General features: G+C 42.7%; 1 protein-coding gene and 1 non-coding gene across 4 annotated transcripts in view; one reads left to right on the forward strand and one right to left on the reverse strand.

Annotated features, from left to right (window-relative positions):
- ANKFN1 (ankyrin repeat and fibronectin type III domain containing 1) overlaps positions 1-16,948 on the forward strand; it is a 436,237-nt gene that overhangs the window by 117,109 nt on the left and 302,180 nt on the right. The gene's annotated exons all lie outside the window — the stretch shown is intronic.
- On the reverse strand, positions 1,412-1,518 carry LOC143689152 (U6 spliceosomal RNA). Its single transcript, XR_013178617.1, has one exon. It is a non-coding gene; the product is annotated as a U6 spliceosomal RNA (small nuclear RNA).

Below are 16,948 nucleotides of genomic sequence, written 5' to 3' on the forward strand. Positions count from 1 at the left end.
AATTTATTTTTTATTATCAAACAGAAACAATATACAAACACGAACGTTCTTAACATACAAAGGTTCCATGCCTGGTGTACAATCAGTGGCTCACAATATCATCACATAGTAGTATATTCATCACCATGATCATTTTTTAAAACATTTGCCTCACTCCAGAAAAAGAGATAAAAAGAAAAAGCAAAAAACTCATGCATACCATATCCCTTACCCCTCCCTCTCATTGACCACTAGTATTTCCATCTACTCAATATACTTTAATCTTTGTTCCCCTGTTTTTTCCTATACCCCACTAGAATTTCAATCTACTCAATTTATTTTAACATTTGTTCCCCCTTTTATTTATTTATTTTCAATCCATATTATTTTACTCATCTGTCAATATCGTAGATAAAAGAAGCATCAGACACAAGGTTTTCACACTCACATAGTCGCATTGTGAAAGCTATATCATTGTACATTCATCTTCAAGAAACGTGGCTACTGGAACACAGCTCTCCAGTTTCAGGCACTTCCCTCTAGCCTCTCTAATACACCTTAAATTAAAAAAGGGATACCTATAAAATGTGTAAGAATAGCCTCCAGGATAACCTCTCGACTCTGTTTGAAATCTCTCAGCCATTGACACTTTATTTTGTCTCATTTCTCTCTTCCCCCATTTGGTCAAGAAGGTTTTCCCAATCCCTTGATGCTGAGTCCCAGTTCATTCTCACATTTCTGTCCCATATTACCAGGGAGGTTTACACCCCTTGGAGTCATGTCCTACGTAGAGACGGGGAGGACAGTGAGTTTGCTTGCTGTGTTGGCTGAGAGAGAGGCCGCATCTGAGTAACAAAAGAGGTTCTCTGGGCTTGACTTCCAGGACCAATTTTAAGTAGGCTTAGCCTATCCTTTGCAGGGATAAGCCTCATATGAACAAATCCCAAGATTGAGGGCTCAGCCCATTGACCTGGCTGTCCCCACTGCTTGCGAGAATATCAGGAATTCTCCAAATGGGGAAGTTGAATTTTCCCCCTTTCTCTCCATTCCCCAAGGGGACCTTGCAAATACTTTTTTATTCACTATTCAAATCAATCTTCTATCTTTTCTTCTGGTTTTATCTGTGCTCCCAGCCCCCCTGGGAGCTTCATTCTCACAGTCTCACATTCACTGTACTAACATTACTGTGCTACAGTCAGGTAGTATTGTGCTATCCTTCTCTGAACTACAATCAGTCCCGTTGCACAATCTGCATCCCTTCAGCTCCAATCACCCAAAATCTACCCCACCTCCATCTCCAATGGCCTCTGCTCTCAACTGAAATTCTCCAAGTTCACTCATTAATGTTAGTTCATATCAGTGAGACGATACAGTATTTGTCCTTTTGTCTCTGACCAATCTCACTCAGCATAATGTTCCCAAAGTCCAACCAAAAAATACGGAACACTTCACGAATTTGCGTGTCATTCTTGAGCAGGGGCCATGCTAATCTTCTCCGTATCATTCCAATTTTAGTATACGTGCTGCCGAAGCGAGCACCCCAGCCCAGAACTTTTAAGAAAGAAAACTTTCTTAGGCTCAGTCACCTATTTCTTCTCCTTTATCTTCTTAACTGGTGCTCAGATGAGGCATCAAAGAAATGCTTAATGAAACTGTAAGAAAAAGCATCAGGTCTAAAATACTGCTGGCTAATAACAGAGGTAATAGCATTTCTTAAACCATTGGGGGTGAGGTGGGGGTGGAGACGGGGGTCTCGGCCAAACAAGTGGAAATAAAACAACACCTGCCTTATTGGAGCTTTTCATCAAGATAAAACACTGAAATGGAAATGAGCAAGCAGATTGAAGGGTGTGAAGACAGACAGCTAAACAGCATGTGGAAAGAAAGAGAATGTAATAGAAAAAATCCAGGCTAAAAATAAATGATTTTTTTATAAGTGTGGTTAACTTTACTGAGACTTAAAGATATGAAACACAGCATGCATCCCATCCCGCCCCTGAAATAAAAGCTTTGAGAAAGTTTGACCTGCCTCACATCAAAAAGCTACAGAAAAGGAAGTTATCTGTGAAAACTTTTAAAATTATGAGGATGATAATCATCAGGAGTATTTAAGAATGATCAGAAATAGCCAGATGTGGGATTACTTTATTTAAATCAATTTGGTGATCTGTGCTGCCCCATTTAAAAGATTCCCTATCACCATTACTTATGGAAGATATCTAAGAACGCCTAGGAGCAATCCAGGCAAAAAAGAAATGGAGGAGTAGGAGAAAGAGGGGGAGGGAGAAATGGGCTAATTTCATTGAATTCTGTGTAGTATGACAAGTTCCCCAATCTCCATGTAAAAGTAATCATTTTTTATTTAATCTATAGCCAGAAAGTGATACCCAGTGTTAAGTTTGAGACTTTGTTTTCGGTTTAGTTGGAACTGGAACCAGCTGATTGACTGAACTAAGATGACGCCTTTAGGAGTCAGCCTTTGAGTTTAATGAATTGGATTTCTGTTGCACAGGCCCCGCCATGTCCCATCTCTACTTTTTTTATTTAGGGTATCAGAATTGGCCTGAGCAGATGGAGTTTTTGTGAATTCTCAACATTTCTTCAGCAACTCTTAAATAAATACGAGAGTTACAGCACTATTTTTCTCCATCAGGCGCTTATTTACACAGATATAATTTTGTTCCCCGTTTATATGATGTTGGCAAGTAGTAACTGCTGTGTGTTTTTGTTCAATGTGATTCAAGCTAGTACTGTGTGAGAGTATCCATTGGAGTGAGTTCTCTCTAATGTCCCCCTTTCCAAGGCACACATAGTAATGATACTGGAGCACCAGTAGTTCCTGTTTTCTTTGAACATTGTCAGTTTTATGGTGTGATGAAATGCTTTAAAATTTGGGGTTTGAGTTGTACTTTTGTTTATTGGACAGAAAGTTGGAGGGGCAGAGCGAAATAGGGTATTGTCAACTTTTCTGCATATTGTCAGAGCAGGGATGGTAATGGAAATAAAAATTTTAAAATATAGTATATAAACTTGGGGCGAGCTGGAGGAGGAATTAGAGGATTGGCCAGAGGGGGTAGGCGGTGGAGAGTCGAGGGACGGGAGGGTGGGCTGGCTGTCTGGTGTTAAATCTCCTGCTGTGTGTTTGTAGGGCAAAATAGTCAGGGTACTTTGTCAAGGTACAGTCTGCTTTTGCAGACACAGATGGAGCAAAAGGGAGATTAATACATGTGGTTCTAACCACCTTTCATATCTTTACAGCTAAACATTATTTATAGAAATCAATTAGTCCTCTGTCTCTGCAATTTTATTATAAGGCTCTGTCCAAGTTTCTGGCAAGCTCTTTAAGAGGATGATTGATGGTAAACTTTCAGAATGAATAAAAAATGAACCTTCCCCTAGGATTTGGTGTGGTGGAGAGAAAGGTAAATGATAAAAAATTACAAACTCTGCAAGGCACGAGGAAACTAATGTAGGTTCAGTGTGGTCCTTGTTAAACTATTTTTTTTCTGCAGATTTCTTTCTTCCTTTCTTTCCTTCTTTCTTTCTCTTTCTTTTCTTTTGTGCAAACACTCCTGCCTGTTTGCTATGGAAACTTTAGGAGAGCTTGATGCCTCCAATTGAAACTTGTGGGAAAGTAAAGGTTTATTCATTTGCCAAGCTAGTAAATGCCACTTTGATTACTGATGTTCGTAAGAGATAAAGAATCCCAGGAAAAATGGAACAGAGCTCTCATGTTTTATCTTTTGGAAACTTTTATAAGAGATGGGAGCTGCCAATCAGCCTCCATTAAATGAGTCTAGGAGCCAAGTAATGATAAGTATAAAATCCCATTACACTGAAGGCCATGGAAGCTTTGATTTGGTTTATTCTGAAATTCTGTTCCTGGAAATCTGCTTCCACAACCCACACCCCCAGGGTTAGAAATTAAGCAGAGATGATGTCTTGGGGATGAGGAAGTAACTATCAAAATAAAACAAAATTCTAAATCCAGGAGAGGATAGGAGTCAGTGGCCTCTGGCGTATGGTTCTAACTCCAGCTCCCTGAATCTTAGAGTGAGAGGGGGTTCTGTTATGATACCCGTTTTCAGAAGACAAGATGATTCTTTGGGCCTCTGATAGTTGAGATGTTGGGGGTAGACAGGGGTAAATAGAGTTTGCGGAGTGCTGCTCTAAGGAGGATAAAGGATGATAGGTGACTTCAGAAAAATTTCTTACCCTAATTCAACCACACTTTCCTCTTCTGTGGAATGAAGATTATAATAGTTTCTACCTTCAAGGTTTACTGGGAGGATTACATGAGATCAGGCATTATAGGCTTAACAAATTGTAAATACAACAGATTCTCCTGGGGGAGCATTCTCAGGGTTCAGGGGATTTAGGATGACCTTCCTCCTTTTCTTAAGGTTTGGTGTTCAACGCAGAACTTGTTCCTGTTTGTTAGCTGTCAGAAGTACTTAAGCGCTCTAAAGACAGGACGTTTTTGTCTTTTGTCTGCACCCCACTCTGCAGGACTTGATTTAGGCCTTTGTATTTAGTAGTTGTCAATAAACATTTTCTGATTTAAAACTAACTCCCTGCGGTTAAAAGGAATTTTCCATTTGCTTAATTTGAGCTGCTGGTATAGAAATAGGTAGGCTCAACCCAATGACTGTTTAATAATATGTGAAATAGTCAATTTCTAAATATTCAGAATTCCCCACGTTACACAGAATATTTTGCAGCTTATAGTTTGGTGAAATTGCCTAACATAATGCCTCACACATGACATGTGCCTGTAAGGAACTGATTGATGAATGAATGAATGCACAAACTCTATGTAGGACAGTAAGAGAGAACTAAGCAAGGAAGAGGTTTTAAATAAAAATGTTATTGATTTTTCTTTTAGATTTCAATTAAAAAATTGCATGAACTGAATTTGAAAAATAATTGTTGCAAGCTACAGAAATAAGTCTTCCTAACCTAAGATAAAACAGAATTTATTAGAAGACTTGGGGCATCTCTCAGAATCCATGAGCATGGGAGACAACCATGCCTGTAAAAAGGCAGTACACCTACAGCACCACAGATTTATGTAGCAGAAACTATTTAGCAGCCTAACTGGTCAGCAACATGAATAAGTTTCTACATTATTTCTATCCTTGTTCCACTCAAGAAAAAATGTTCCAGGAGAGAGTCTGATGGCCTAGCTTGGGTCATAAGCCCACTCTAGTTAAGGCAGGAGACCTTATTTCCATTTCCACCAAGAATATACAAAACTGAAGAGTGGTAGTTCTAAAAGAAATCATGAAAATAAAAAGGAATGGATGGTAGAAAATAAACGTTCACACTATAAACTTTCTAGTATCTAGACTAAATAAATATTCATGCTATAAGCATACAACTTTATTGAATTAATCAAATGAGTGGATGTATCAATTGACAAATGCATGTTGTGTCTACAGCATTTTTTAGTGAGAATGGAGTAGCTGTTCCGCAAACTCTGCAGAGGTATTTAATGTTTCCAATTTGCTAGTTGAGCTGATCAGAACAGAGATAAACAGGATTTTGCCTTTCTCCATTGATTCTTAAAAAACACATTTGAACAGTGACAAATGAGAACTGGTGGCTCTCATATCTGAGATGCCAAGTTTACCTATAAAAATTTTCAGATTTTTCTAAGCACAGAACCAAGCACAATGGCTCGTTATTAATGCCACTACAAATACATATTTTTCTCTTGGAGTCTGGCCACTGTTCAGATTTGATGCTGTCCAACGTTGAGCAGTGTATGAAGCAAGTAACAGTCGTGTGGTGGTACTGAAAGCCCAGATTGGCTCCTGGGCTATTTAACTTGCTTCCTAAGACTTCCAGCTCTTAGTTTATGATTCTATGATTCATATTTTCTCAGCGTACACATTTATGGTCTCCTTCCATGCCCAGTGTCCTATTTTGCTGGGTCTCTTCCTCCGTACTTATGTTTCCTTGGAAAGATGTATTCTTGGGCAGCAGGTCATTGCCCAAGGATCTAAGAGGTTGCTTGCTCCTGAAAGCTTGCAAGTTATCTTTGTAGGATAAGAGATGGCATAGCAGTGCCCTCAGGCCTGGTTATCCATGAGCACTTGCCAACCAGCTCTGCCTAACAGTGTTTGCCTTCCTTTGCCTTCCCTTCCAATGCCTGAGATTATTAATTCGCCAGATTTAGAAGGCAAGACAAACAAACAAACTGGTTACGTGTTTGAAGGGACTGACTCCCAGCTGTGAAGAATAAAACATCTAGAAATTTAAAACAGCTTTTGTTTATTATTATTTACTGAGTGTATAGGCATAATGTGATGCATTTTGTGGAGTTTTTTTTTTTTCCACATAATCATAAAATGTGGATTAATATTCACCATCAGTAGCTGGCATGAGTTTGACATAAAAAGCATTTCCCCATGTGAATCAAGAGAGTAAACATTTGGATTCCAGGCCTTCTCATAACCTGTACGCCATCTATACCTCATGCCTACTCATTTTGTTCCACTTCACTCTGGCTCCATGCTTTCCCACTCTTCTTTGTCTTTGCATCTGCTGCTTCCTCTGCTGGAGAAGACTTTCTTTGTGCCCCCATCCTCCTCTACATCCAGAGAACATCTCTTTATGCGCTGATTCTCAAGTTAAACAGCAGATCCTCCAGGAATCTTTCCCTGCCTACCTCTTCATACTTCAGTCTTGGTCAGTAACCACCCCTCCACATCCTATAGGACCCTGTCCATTTCACCCACATGTGTTCTCACTCTATTCACAATTAACTGTTTGTCTCTTTTCACCCAAACCGTGAGGTCCTTGAAAGTGGGGACTGTATATCTCACCTCTTATTCTCCAGCCCCTAGCACAGCACCTGGCATGTGATAAATGTTTAATGGATAGATGAAAGAATAAAATGAGTTAATGAAAACATGAAGAATAGGAGACAAAGATTTCTTAATATCAACATTCTGGAAGTTCTGAAAGCCTATTTATTTGAAAAGAGTGCCCAAATCCCCTTAATATGGACTACTACTATCCCCCAGATTCCAAGCTGAAAATAGTCTATGATACTCAAATTATTCTAGGGGCTGCACGTTATAGAGTTCAGCCCATTTCTCAGGATAATACATCAATTTATTTCTCAAAAGGAATCTGTTCTGTTGATTAAAAATATTTGGTGGCGTTAACTATTGAGCAAACCACAGTGAAAAATAAAATCCCGTATGGGCCACCAAAATTATAGCCTGCTAAGAAGAAGTGGTCATATACATAATATGCCCATTATTATGGTGTAATAAAAAGTACACTGGACTGAGAGCCAAAAGACATAGGTTCAAATATGGTCCCCACCCAGTTGCTAGTTGGGTGGCACTGGGCAAGGTGGTTCTTTCAGAGCCCACTTAACTTGATTTTTGTCAAGTGAAATAGAGTTCACTCAAACTGCCTTACGAATTTTAAGTTCCAGGTCAATATAATACATTGAGAACTTATATTGCTGAAATACCTACTGTGTCCCAGGCCTGTTAAGCATTTTGAAGACCGGTAAACCCAAATGAAGATTCCCTAATGCCAGATGGGATTTGTCTCTTTCTATTCCATCACGTATTATCATCCTCTTGTTCTCACCTTTACAATAACAAATATAGATTTTAAATATTTCAACATTATACAGAAAGTATCTCATGACATTGTAATTGCTATTAGATAGACCACTACTACATGGACTGGTATTAAGCAGATCATTATATGGAACATTCATGTGACATGAGTGTTTCCTGCGTGTCATCTCCTTGTCAAGTGAAGGAGATTTGCCCAAAAGATGAGAATGAATGTTCACTTGATAATATATTCTACATACTCAAACTTTTCAGAGACCTAGTGGGATCTATAAAATGCTCATGCCAGCGGCCAGCAACACTACAGGGCCCCCTGTTGCCTCTGAACCAGCTGTGTGGGATTTTTGATGTCATATAGACCAAACATTCAGATGTTGGACCAATTTTTAAGTTTTGGTATGGGTGTTTGGCACTCGGAGAAACAGTCAACTTCAGCCTGCAATACAGCATCCAAGGATTGTCTAAACATGGGATTATTCTGAGCTTTCTGGGGTAGAAATGTTCTTTTCCACATTATTTTCAACATCAGGGCAGGGATGTGATCTTTTGCTTATGAACAGCGTTGCCAGTATTGTTAGCAACGACAAGAAGTCCTGCCTCAGCTGTAACCGCACTCGTCCCAGCCTTTTTACCTCTCCTGCCCTCATCCCAGCCCTTATTACGTGACACCTAATTCTATTTCGGAAGCAACCTAATCCTTCCCCTGCTTCTGCTCTCTACACTTTAATCTGCCCAGCACAATGTTATGGTCATTTTAATGCATCCTCCCTGCTTTAAAAACTTCCAGAGCCTCCCTCTCACCTACATAATAGTTCAAATGCATCAGGTCTTCCAGAATCTAATGCCTAGCACAGAGAAAAAAAGCACAGTAACAGAAATCAGGGAGTCTTCATTCTAGTTCTAGTTGTGCCACAATCTAGCCCTGTGACCTTGGGAGAGTTGCTTTCTCCCTCTGGATCTTAATTACTTTGAATGTGGAATTAAGTGATTGGACAAAATCAGAGATACCAGAAGAAAGGCACTGAGGCACCACTACTTTCCGGCCATGGCCTTGCAATCCTTTCAATCATTGGCTCTTTCTTCCCACTGTACGCCAATGTGGCTTCAGAATTAAGCATCCAGTCATTTCCAACAGGTGAGAGCTAACCTGTGAGATCAAAGACTTTTGACCTATCTGGACAGGATGATCTCTGAGGTTTCTTCCTGCTCTAAAATCCCTCGATTCTGCAGTTTAGCAACGACTGCTCCCAGTGCAAAGCCCACATTGCAGCAGCAGGTGTTTGCACCCTCTAAATGCTTCATGAACATGTCAGGCCCCTGGAATGCCCTTTTCCCTCAATCTTCAGTCAGAATCCCACCATCCTCAAAGCTCAGGTGAGCTCCACTCTCCTATGAAACCTTTACTAACAGCCCAGCTAGAAGTGATCATGTCCACATCTTCTGAATCTCTGCATAGCATTTTGTCATTCTGTTATAAACATATATTAAGGGCATGCTATATGTGCTGCCTTCTTGACCTTTTTAACTGCTGTATTTAATGATACTTATGTAGCTCTCTTGATAATGTTGTTTGTTTCATACAGGTGCTGATTTCCCTCTTCCTTTCCAACCAAATCTAGGCTTTGTTCAAGTGTCCTGCCCCCTACCCCATCACCACTACCCACCCAGCCTGGCACATGGGGGCAAGCTAACCCACCCAGCTCCAGAGGAGGGTCTAGAGATCTAAAGATCCTCCCTTTCCCCTAATTAGAAGGAGCGTGGTACCAATTCAGCCTGCAACTGGGGAAAGTTGGGCAAAGTTTCCTCTCACCTGAGAGAGAGAGAGCAAAAGCGATGGTTCCTGTTCTTCCTTTGGTTGGGTGAATGGGCTCCTGGAATTGCTGTACTCTAGCCTGAGGATGAGTCTGACAGTGACAACAGAGCACAGATCTAAAGAGGAATCAGTCAGCCCTAGAGCTTGACCCCCTTGTTTTGTAAAATGATAAATCTGCTTGAATTTTAAGTTAATTTTTGAGTCAAGGTTTTCTTACTTTAAGCTGAAAAAAAATCCCAACAGAAACCAATACCATTACATATTAGGTGTTTACTCATTCATTAGACAAATAATAACAGGGAGCTCACTGGGCTGGGTGTCTGGGAATCAGTGATGTCCACATGAGAAACAGCAGTCACCTCATGAGCTCATGGTGACAGAAGGGGAGACGGTCAGTTTCCAAAGCCAGCCCTCTTGTAGTCTACCTCGTTTTAACAAATGACAATGCCATCTTTCCACTTGAGCTGCCTGAAAAACTTGGAGTCATCTACGACTCTTCTTTTTCTTACATTCCTTAGCCAATCTTTCAGCAGATCCATTTGGCCACACCCTCAAAATCTATTCAGAATGAATCCACTTCTCATCACCTCCACCGCAACTGCCCTCATCCAAACCACCGACATTTCTCAAGTGGTTTGCTGCAAACTACCTCTCCATTTGTGTGTATATAAATCTCATTTGTCACCCTCGCCAGAGCTATTTCTTTGGAGGAGTGAGTCCTGTTTGGAGAGGCTGAGGAGTGAATGAGTGAGTGGAGAGAGCAGGCTTAGCCAACTGGTTTTAGGCTTTTGATTGTGAAGAAAAATAAGATCACGGACTTGTGGTGATGTGATCTCAAAGGGGTCTTGTCTTGATGATCACAGAGCATGCTTGAATACTGTGAGGAATGTAAAGGGAGTTTGTAAATGTCAGAGGAAATGGGAAAAACTAATGGACTCTGGTGAGGAGCAAAAGAATGACATCCAAAGGCTACCTGGAAGCTCGGCCTTGGATCAGAAGAAAGATATGCTCTCTTCTGTGACAAAAGGGAAGGAGCAGAGGAGGATACAGTGGCAGAGAAGACTGTGGACCCGTCAGGAAAAAGATGAGGGTTTCTGTTCGGGAACTTCTAATATCTTCGTGAAGTTTGAGGTAACAGAGCCGCAGAGTGAGGAGGGAAGGGAGAGCAGCAGGATGAGTTGGAAGTGAGGAGAGTGGAAAAGTAAAATAATGATTGAAGAGAGCAGCTGAGCACTTGGGAACCCCTAAGGACAGTGGACTGTGTTGAAGAGTCAGCTTAAAGGTGATGGTAATGAACTGAGAGGAGCTGTATTTATTGTATCTGTTCTGTCAGGGAATATGTGCCTTTGGGGTCAACCCTGAAGATGTGTTTGCTGGGGGTGGGGGGTGGACAGCAGGTGAGAGCCCATCTGCTCCTTGAAGCAGCCTCAATAATCCTAATAGAGTCAGCTTATTGATTTTGGTTGATCTAATGATCTCTCAGGAAGGTTAGAACCCACAGGGACTCTGTTAAGAGGATAGAAGCCCTGATCTGGCCAGTCTGGATAATCCATGTGGGTCAGTGTCACTCTGCAGAAGAGAAGAAAACTTTCAGGCCCCTATGCTGGGTCCTGAGAGTTTGATCTTCTGGGGTTTGGAGATTTGCACACCTTCCTTGCTCCATCTTCCTTGCTCCAAACTGAAATGGAAGTATCTTCAAAATACTACCTTGGGGTCAAAGAAAATAATGATTAGTGAAGGAACCCACTCATTTATTCATTCATTCAATCAAGTTTCATTGTTGCGCTCCTAGTATATTCCAGGTGCTGCCAAGGATTCAAAGACAAATAAGGCAGACTCCCTGCCCCAGCAGTTACCTACCCAGAGGAGGAGATGGGTACTGAAATAAATAATTACCACTGAGAAATATAATGACAGAAGTAGTTGTATGACCTACAAGAACATATAGAGGAGCCAGTGGCAGCCAGAATCTGTAGAGACAGGATGGTTGAATGCATGGGTCATGAAGGATGTGTAAGACTTTGTTTAAGGCCATTTGTAATGAAATTTCCTAAAGTATCATATCATCTTCCATATATACGTCTCTGGCTACCATCCCCACACATCCCTATACAAACCCAAGGCCTTGAAAATGAGAACAGCTTAAATTTATTTTCTGGATTGAAAGGGAATGGAGAACAGAAGAACTCCCTTGGAACTAAGTATTGTGGGGGTTGAACCCCAAGGAAGAGATGTGCAGAGTAAGAAACTCAATTGGAGCCCTCCAAGGAAGCAGGGACTACCATTAGGAAGTGCCCTTGATGAGACAAAGCCTCCCGGTGGAAAATGGAAATGCCCAGAGGCATATTTCCATTTCTCCTGGCCTTTGTCCTTATTCCCTCCTTTGGAGGAGATGAGGAACTAGAGTCTGAAAGACTAAAGTGGGTGGTTTTGATTCAGAGCTGGAAAGTAAGATTGTGCAGACGGGAATTCTGTCTCCAGCATTAATTAGGCAAGTGGATGGGCCAGGAGCCTGTTTTCCCTCTGACCTAAGCAGCACCTTATATCCAGGCAGCCTTCTGCAGATCAGCGGTCTACAGCAATGACTGTATCGGCAATGCAGCGAGCAGCCAATGGCGTTCCTGGAAGTTGTGTTGTTTATCCCCAAACTACCTCTCCACGTGTGTGTAAATGAGTCGCATGATTCATTTTCCATAAACAGCATGGGTGAGGGTGAACAGAAGGGAAAAACTCCAAAGTCTTGGGACTGGCATTCAACTCTGTGGAAAGCGCCAAGGAAAGGTTATTTTCTTCATTTTGGCATCAGTCTGAGAAGAGGCCAAAGTCTCTGAAAAAAGAGGCTGTCCACAGCTGGGTCACATCACTTTGGCTCTGGGTCTTTACCCTTTAAGTCTGTCCAGGCACAGATGAGAAGACAGAAAGCAGCAGGGGAGTGTGTGATTGGAATGCGAACTGTACCCAGACACACAGGAACCTCTCTCTGGAGTAGGAGACTCTCCCAGGCAGCAAGGGTAGCAGATGAACCGAGGTGTCTGCCCTCGCTTTGCTCTTTGTCACTTTGAGATTTAACTTCCTCAGTAAAGACCTTCCAGAATTTGACTCCCAGCCTCCTTCTGCACTTGTTATTACTAGAAGAAGAATAGTAGTAATAATAGCAAATAAATAACAACAAAAAAAATGACTCTGCCTTTAATTGTATGCTTGCTATGTTCTTGTCACATACAGGATGCTTTATATAGATCATCTCCTTTTATACTCTCCACTACTCTGAAAGGCTTAAGTTATTTTTATCCTTATTTTTACAAGTGAGAAAAATTAATCTTAACCTAGTTAAGTAACTTAGCCCCATCTCTGTCTGATTTGATAAAATATGTCCTTCACACCAGGCCATGATATACCCTTACTTAATCCTTAACTTTGAGGAGAATGGTATACTCCCCATTCCCTCAAAACTTTTTGTAGCTTCCTTCTTCTGTGTCCTTGATAGGAGACAGTATCTTCCTCCCACCCATTCACGCATCTGATTCTTAATTATTATGCCAAATGAAATTCCAAGACCTCGTGCTGGGTAGAACTATCTCCAGCAGGTTAAGGACCAGGAAGCCACAAACAGGTGACAAACTCAGTCTGATACAAGAGGCAGGCCGGAAGCACCACGGTCAGTGCTAGGAGGTGGCGGTGAGAACCCAAGAGCAGGACATGGCCAGTGCCAACCGGGCGTCTAAAGGCCGAGCCCAGGATTAGGAACCAGGGGAATTGCCAAGGAAGTGGGGACAGGAGCATGGGGTGTGTTGGCTACAACAAGTTGTTTGGCTGGGTGAACCCTTCTGGGACATGTGAGGGGCATTTTCTCAGCTGGCCCGTGCTCTCTTAAGGCGCTGCCTGACACCTAATACTGCAGGTCAGACAGGGCCCATTTCAGGAAGTCCTTTAGAACCATGCCAACTGAGAGGAACAGGGCTTCCTCTAAATGCTTAAGGCATTTGTTGACTGTGCCACATATTTAGCCCTTGGCAAAGGCCGAGCTGTGTGGTTTGTTTTCGATCCTCATCACTGTGATGAAAGCTCCTAGAGGGCAGAGGCTGCCTTATTGGGGTTTGTGCAACAGGCACCCAGCCCAGAGCCTGGCTTAGAACAAGAATTACAATTACAGCTGTTATCAGCTCCCCTTACCAATTTCCGTAGACCTCTGTCTGCTCCCAAATAAAACCAGAGAAGCTGGGTTCTTCACCAGGACACGTTGAGAATTGGTCAATGGTTTTCCAACTAGCTGTAAGAAGCATAGCTGTAGTCGTGCATTCTCAAATGTAGGTGTGCTTGTGAATCCGGTGCTCTGCTCACTTTGTTCTCGCCTCTGACCACTCCCCATGGCTCCCGGGTCTGGCCACACACCTGCCTCATAGTCACTCACACTCCACAAACCTGTGTCCCACCGGTTCCCCCTGCACAGAAGGCATTTCCTCCAGTCGGGGGTGGCTGCCTCCCTCACCATTCTCAGCTGTGCTCCAACATCACCTTATTGATGAGGCTGCACCGACCCCATACTTCCTATCCCTGTCTCCTAGTCAGCACCTTCCCACAGGCCACATACTAGAAAGTATACTCCCTGAGTGTAAGCTCCAAGAGGGCAAGGATTTGTGTCTGAGATACACTTCTGTATCTCTAGCCCTTAGAATGATGCCTACAACAGAGAAAGTACTCAATAACCATTTGGTGACTGAATGAATGTACAAGAATTGCCCAGGGAAACATAGATACAGATATCATCCCAAATATGATTCTCATACCAAATATTAGTTACCTGGCTTACATTCTCCACAACTGCTCTGAATGCTGCTTCCTTGTCAAAACAGTCTCCTTCCTCCTTTCCCTCATTCACCCCTCCAGAGAGCAGCTATCTCTCTATGCCACCCGCCACGGTCCTGAGAGCTTGCTTTACTCTCCACGGCAGTTGCCACCTTCCAAGAATCCTTGGGTCAGGCTGACATTGTGGGCATTGCAGTTGGGAGGGGTGGGACTACATTCTGGAGGCCACCGTCTCTTTGCCCTCCCTTTTGCTCCCTTTGCCAGCAGCCCATCAAAGGCATGCATGCCCACTCAAACCTCCCCTCTGCAGAGCATTCTGGCAGCCCAGCCAGTGGGTTCTGGAGCTGACGCTGGGATCCCAAGCAGTGTACAGAGAAATCACATTCTGGGACAGCTGGATTGGAGGAGGGAGGTTGAGATTGGCTTCCAAATTTTGCAAGCAAGTGATCGTTTCCTGAATTGCTTGAAGCCTCTTGGGCTAGAAGTGATGCAGTTATTTGCCCCTCCTTGAGAGTTTCTCTGTCCTTGTGTCCTTCTCTGTCCTTCTCACCATTATAGTTGGTGATTCACAGTTGCTTTCTGCTATATGGATCAGCTGTTCGTTCCTGCGGAGGGTCCTATAATTACAGCACAAGAATGCAGCTCCATGTGGATTCTCCCCAAAGAAACCTCCAGGGACATGCAGATCCCTGCCTACCCCCGTCTCAAATCTATTCATTTACTCCCAACTTAGGGAGCAAGGATTAACAAAAAGTGATCTTCCCAAGTCTCCTTCCTCCCTTCTTCATCCTTCCCTTCATCTTTCCCCTTCCCCAGGCTAAACGTCCCCGTTAGAAAGCCCGGCTTAACCCTGTGGCTCTGGCAAGGTGTGGTGGTGGTGTGTGCGGCGGGGCGCGGAGAGGGTGGTTTATGTATGTCAAAATAAGTCTATAATGTCCATAAAATTAATTGAGCCTTGTTTTTTTATTAAACAGGAGGGAGTTAGTAATCTCTGTGTCACAATTTCATCTCTTATGCTCTTACCATTCCCACCACCTTTAGAGTTGAAAAGTAATAAAAGAAGTATAATCTGTGTCCACGTTTACATTAAATAAGCATTTTCCAATATTTAGACCCATACCCAGTATTCTCTAAGAAGAACTGGGGTCTCATTGATGTCTGCAGGGTATTAGCTGCACAAGGCAAGATATCAAAATATGTGTTCCATAATTTTTTGCCCTTCTACATTGTGATTTTCTAAACTAGAAAAAGTGCTAAAGGTCTAACAGGATGGAAACTTTGAGCTCCTGCCAATGGAGGTATTTTGCATGAGAAGGAAGGTAAGAAGCACCTAGATCCCACTGGTTAGGAGTTAAGACACTGCCACTCACAACTGTTTGTACCTTTTAATCCCCTGCTTGGTGGTGTCACAAAGATAATACCTCTATAACTCCAGTCCTGTGCAGTGGTGAGTTATTTGAATTCACTACACATATTCTATAGAACTCTTGTGCATTATCATCGGGGATAGGCAACTCAGATTTTATGAAATCAGAGCCAGCCTGGCCTGTAGGCATGATCCACCTACCTGCACTGGATAAAACACCCTGCCACTGTGCATTTCCATCTTTCCCCTCCCCTCCAGGCAGCAGCCCCAGGTTCTCCCTCCCTCTGGTCACCCAGCTATGCCTGCTCCTGCAGCCCTAGCTATAGAAGTTTCCAGCTTCGTGCATTCAGTTATCAATCAATGGAGATCTCAGCTGCAGTTGGGCTCTAGCAGACAAACCAGCCTTTCTTTATGCCAACAGGGACTGCTTGAAATAACTAGACACACAACTCTGATTGATGCAGCCACAGTTTACACACCGTACTTCAGACGGTCTGAAAGGGCTGGAATTAATAGCCTATTATTGGATAGTGTGTGGTGGGGGCAGGAAGGCGAGGGAGCGACCAGAAAATACCTTTTTATGATCTTCTAATTTAAATTTATTTATTTGATTTTTGCAGAGTGTGATATGTCAGGGGTGTGTGTAGTAGGGGTGGGGGGTGGGCTGCTCTTACCACCCTGCTGTGAGTCCCCTGGGGGAGTCCAGCCAGCTTGGCACCAACTTACCACTTTTTTTTCTTTTTGGTAAATGATGCAAGTCCATGTGCTTGGGCAAGGAGGGGTTAAAGAGGCTGGGGAGTCAAGGGCTGAGGGAGGAAGAGTGGGAATTGCTTGGTTCACTTGCTGTCATGCCAGGCTCTGCTAGCCAGCTGGAGAAAGGGGAAATGGAGTTTAAAACCCCTGGGAAGGAATTTTTCCTTGGTCTGAACATTGTTTAAATTCCTGAAGTGGGTGATCCCTGTAATAAATATCTTGGACTTCGTAAGACAGATATATTTACTCAAGTTTAAAGTTTGGATTTGATGGATATGCGCTTGGGAATGCATGGATTGGAGTGTTTGTTATATGTTGGAACCCATTCAATGCACACAAGGAGTTAAGAGAACTCCATTTATAGCAAAGCAGAAAGTCTTAATCATTCCTTGTGGTCATTGTGTCAAAGTCTGTCCTTCAGCCCATATTTTGAGCATAGTTGGCCCTCAAAGGACACTAAAGGAAAGGGGGAGTTTGGCCCAAGGTATTCAAGGCAGTTTCTCAGGACTTGTGTGAAAATGAGGCCTTGAACTAGGTCACCTGCCTTATATGCAGGAAAAGATACACTTATCTAAGGGGAGAGAAGGTTATCTGAGGCGAAGTACGACGCAGAGTCACAGAGCTGGG

The sequence above is a fragment of the Tamandua tetradactyla genome, chromosome 6 (assembly GCF_023851605.1).
Source record: "Tamandua tetradactyla isolate mTamTet1 chromosome 6, mTamTet1.pri, whole genome shotgun sequence".
Classification (NCBI taxonomy): Eukaryota; Metazoa; Chordata; class Mammalia; order Pilosa; family Myrmecophagidae; genus Tamandua; species Tamandua tetradactyla.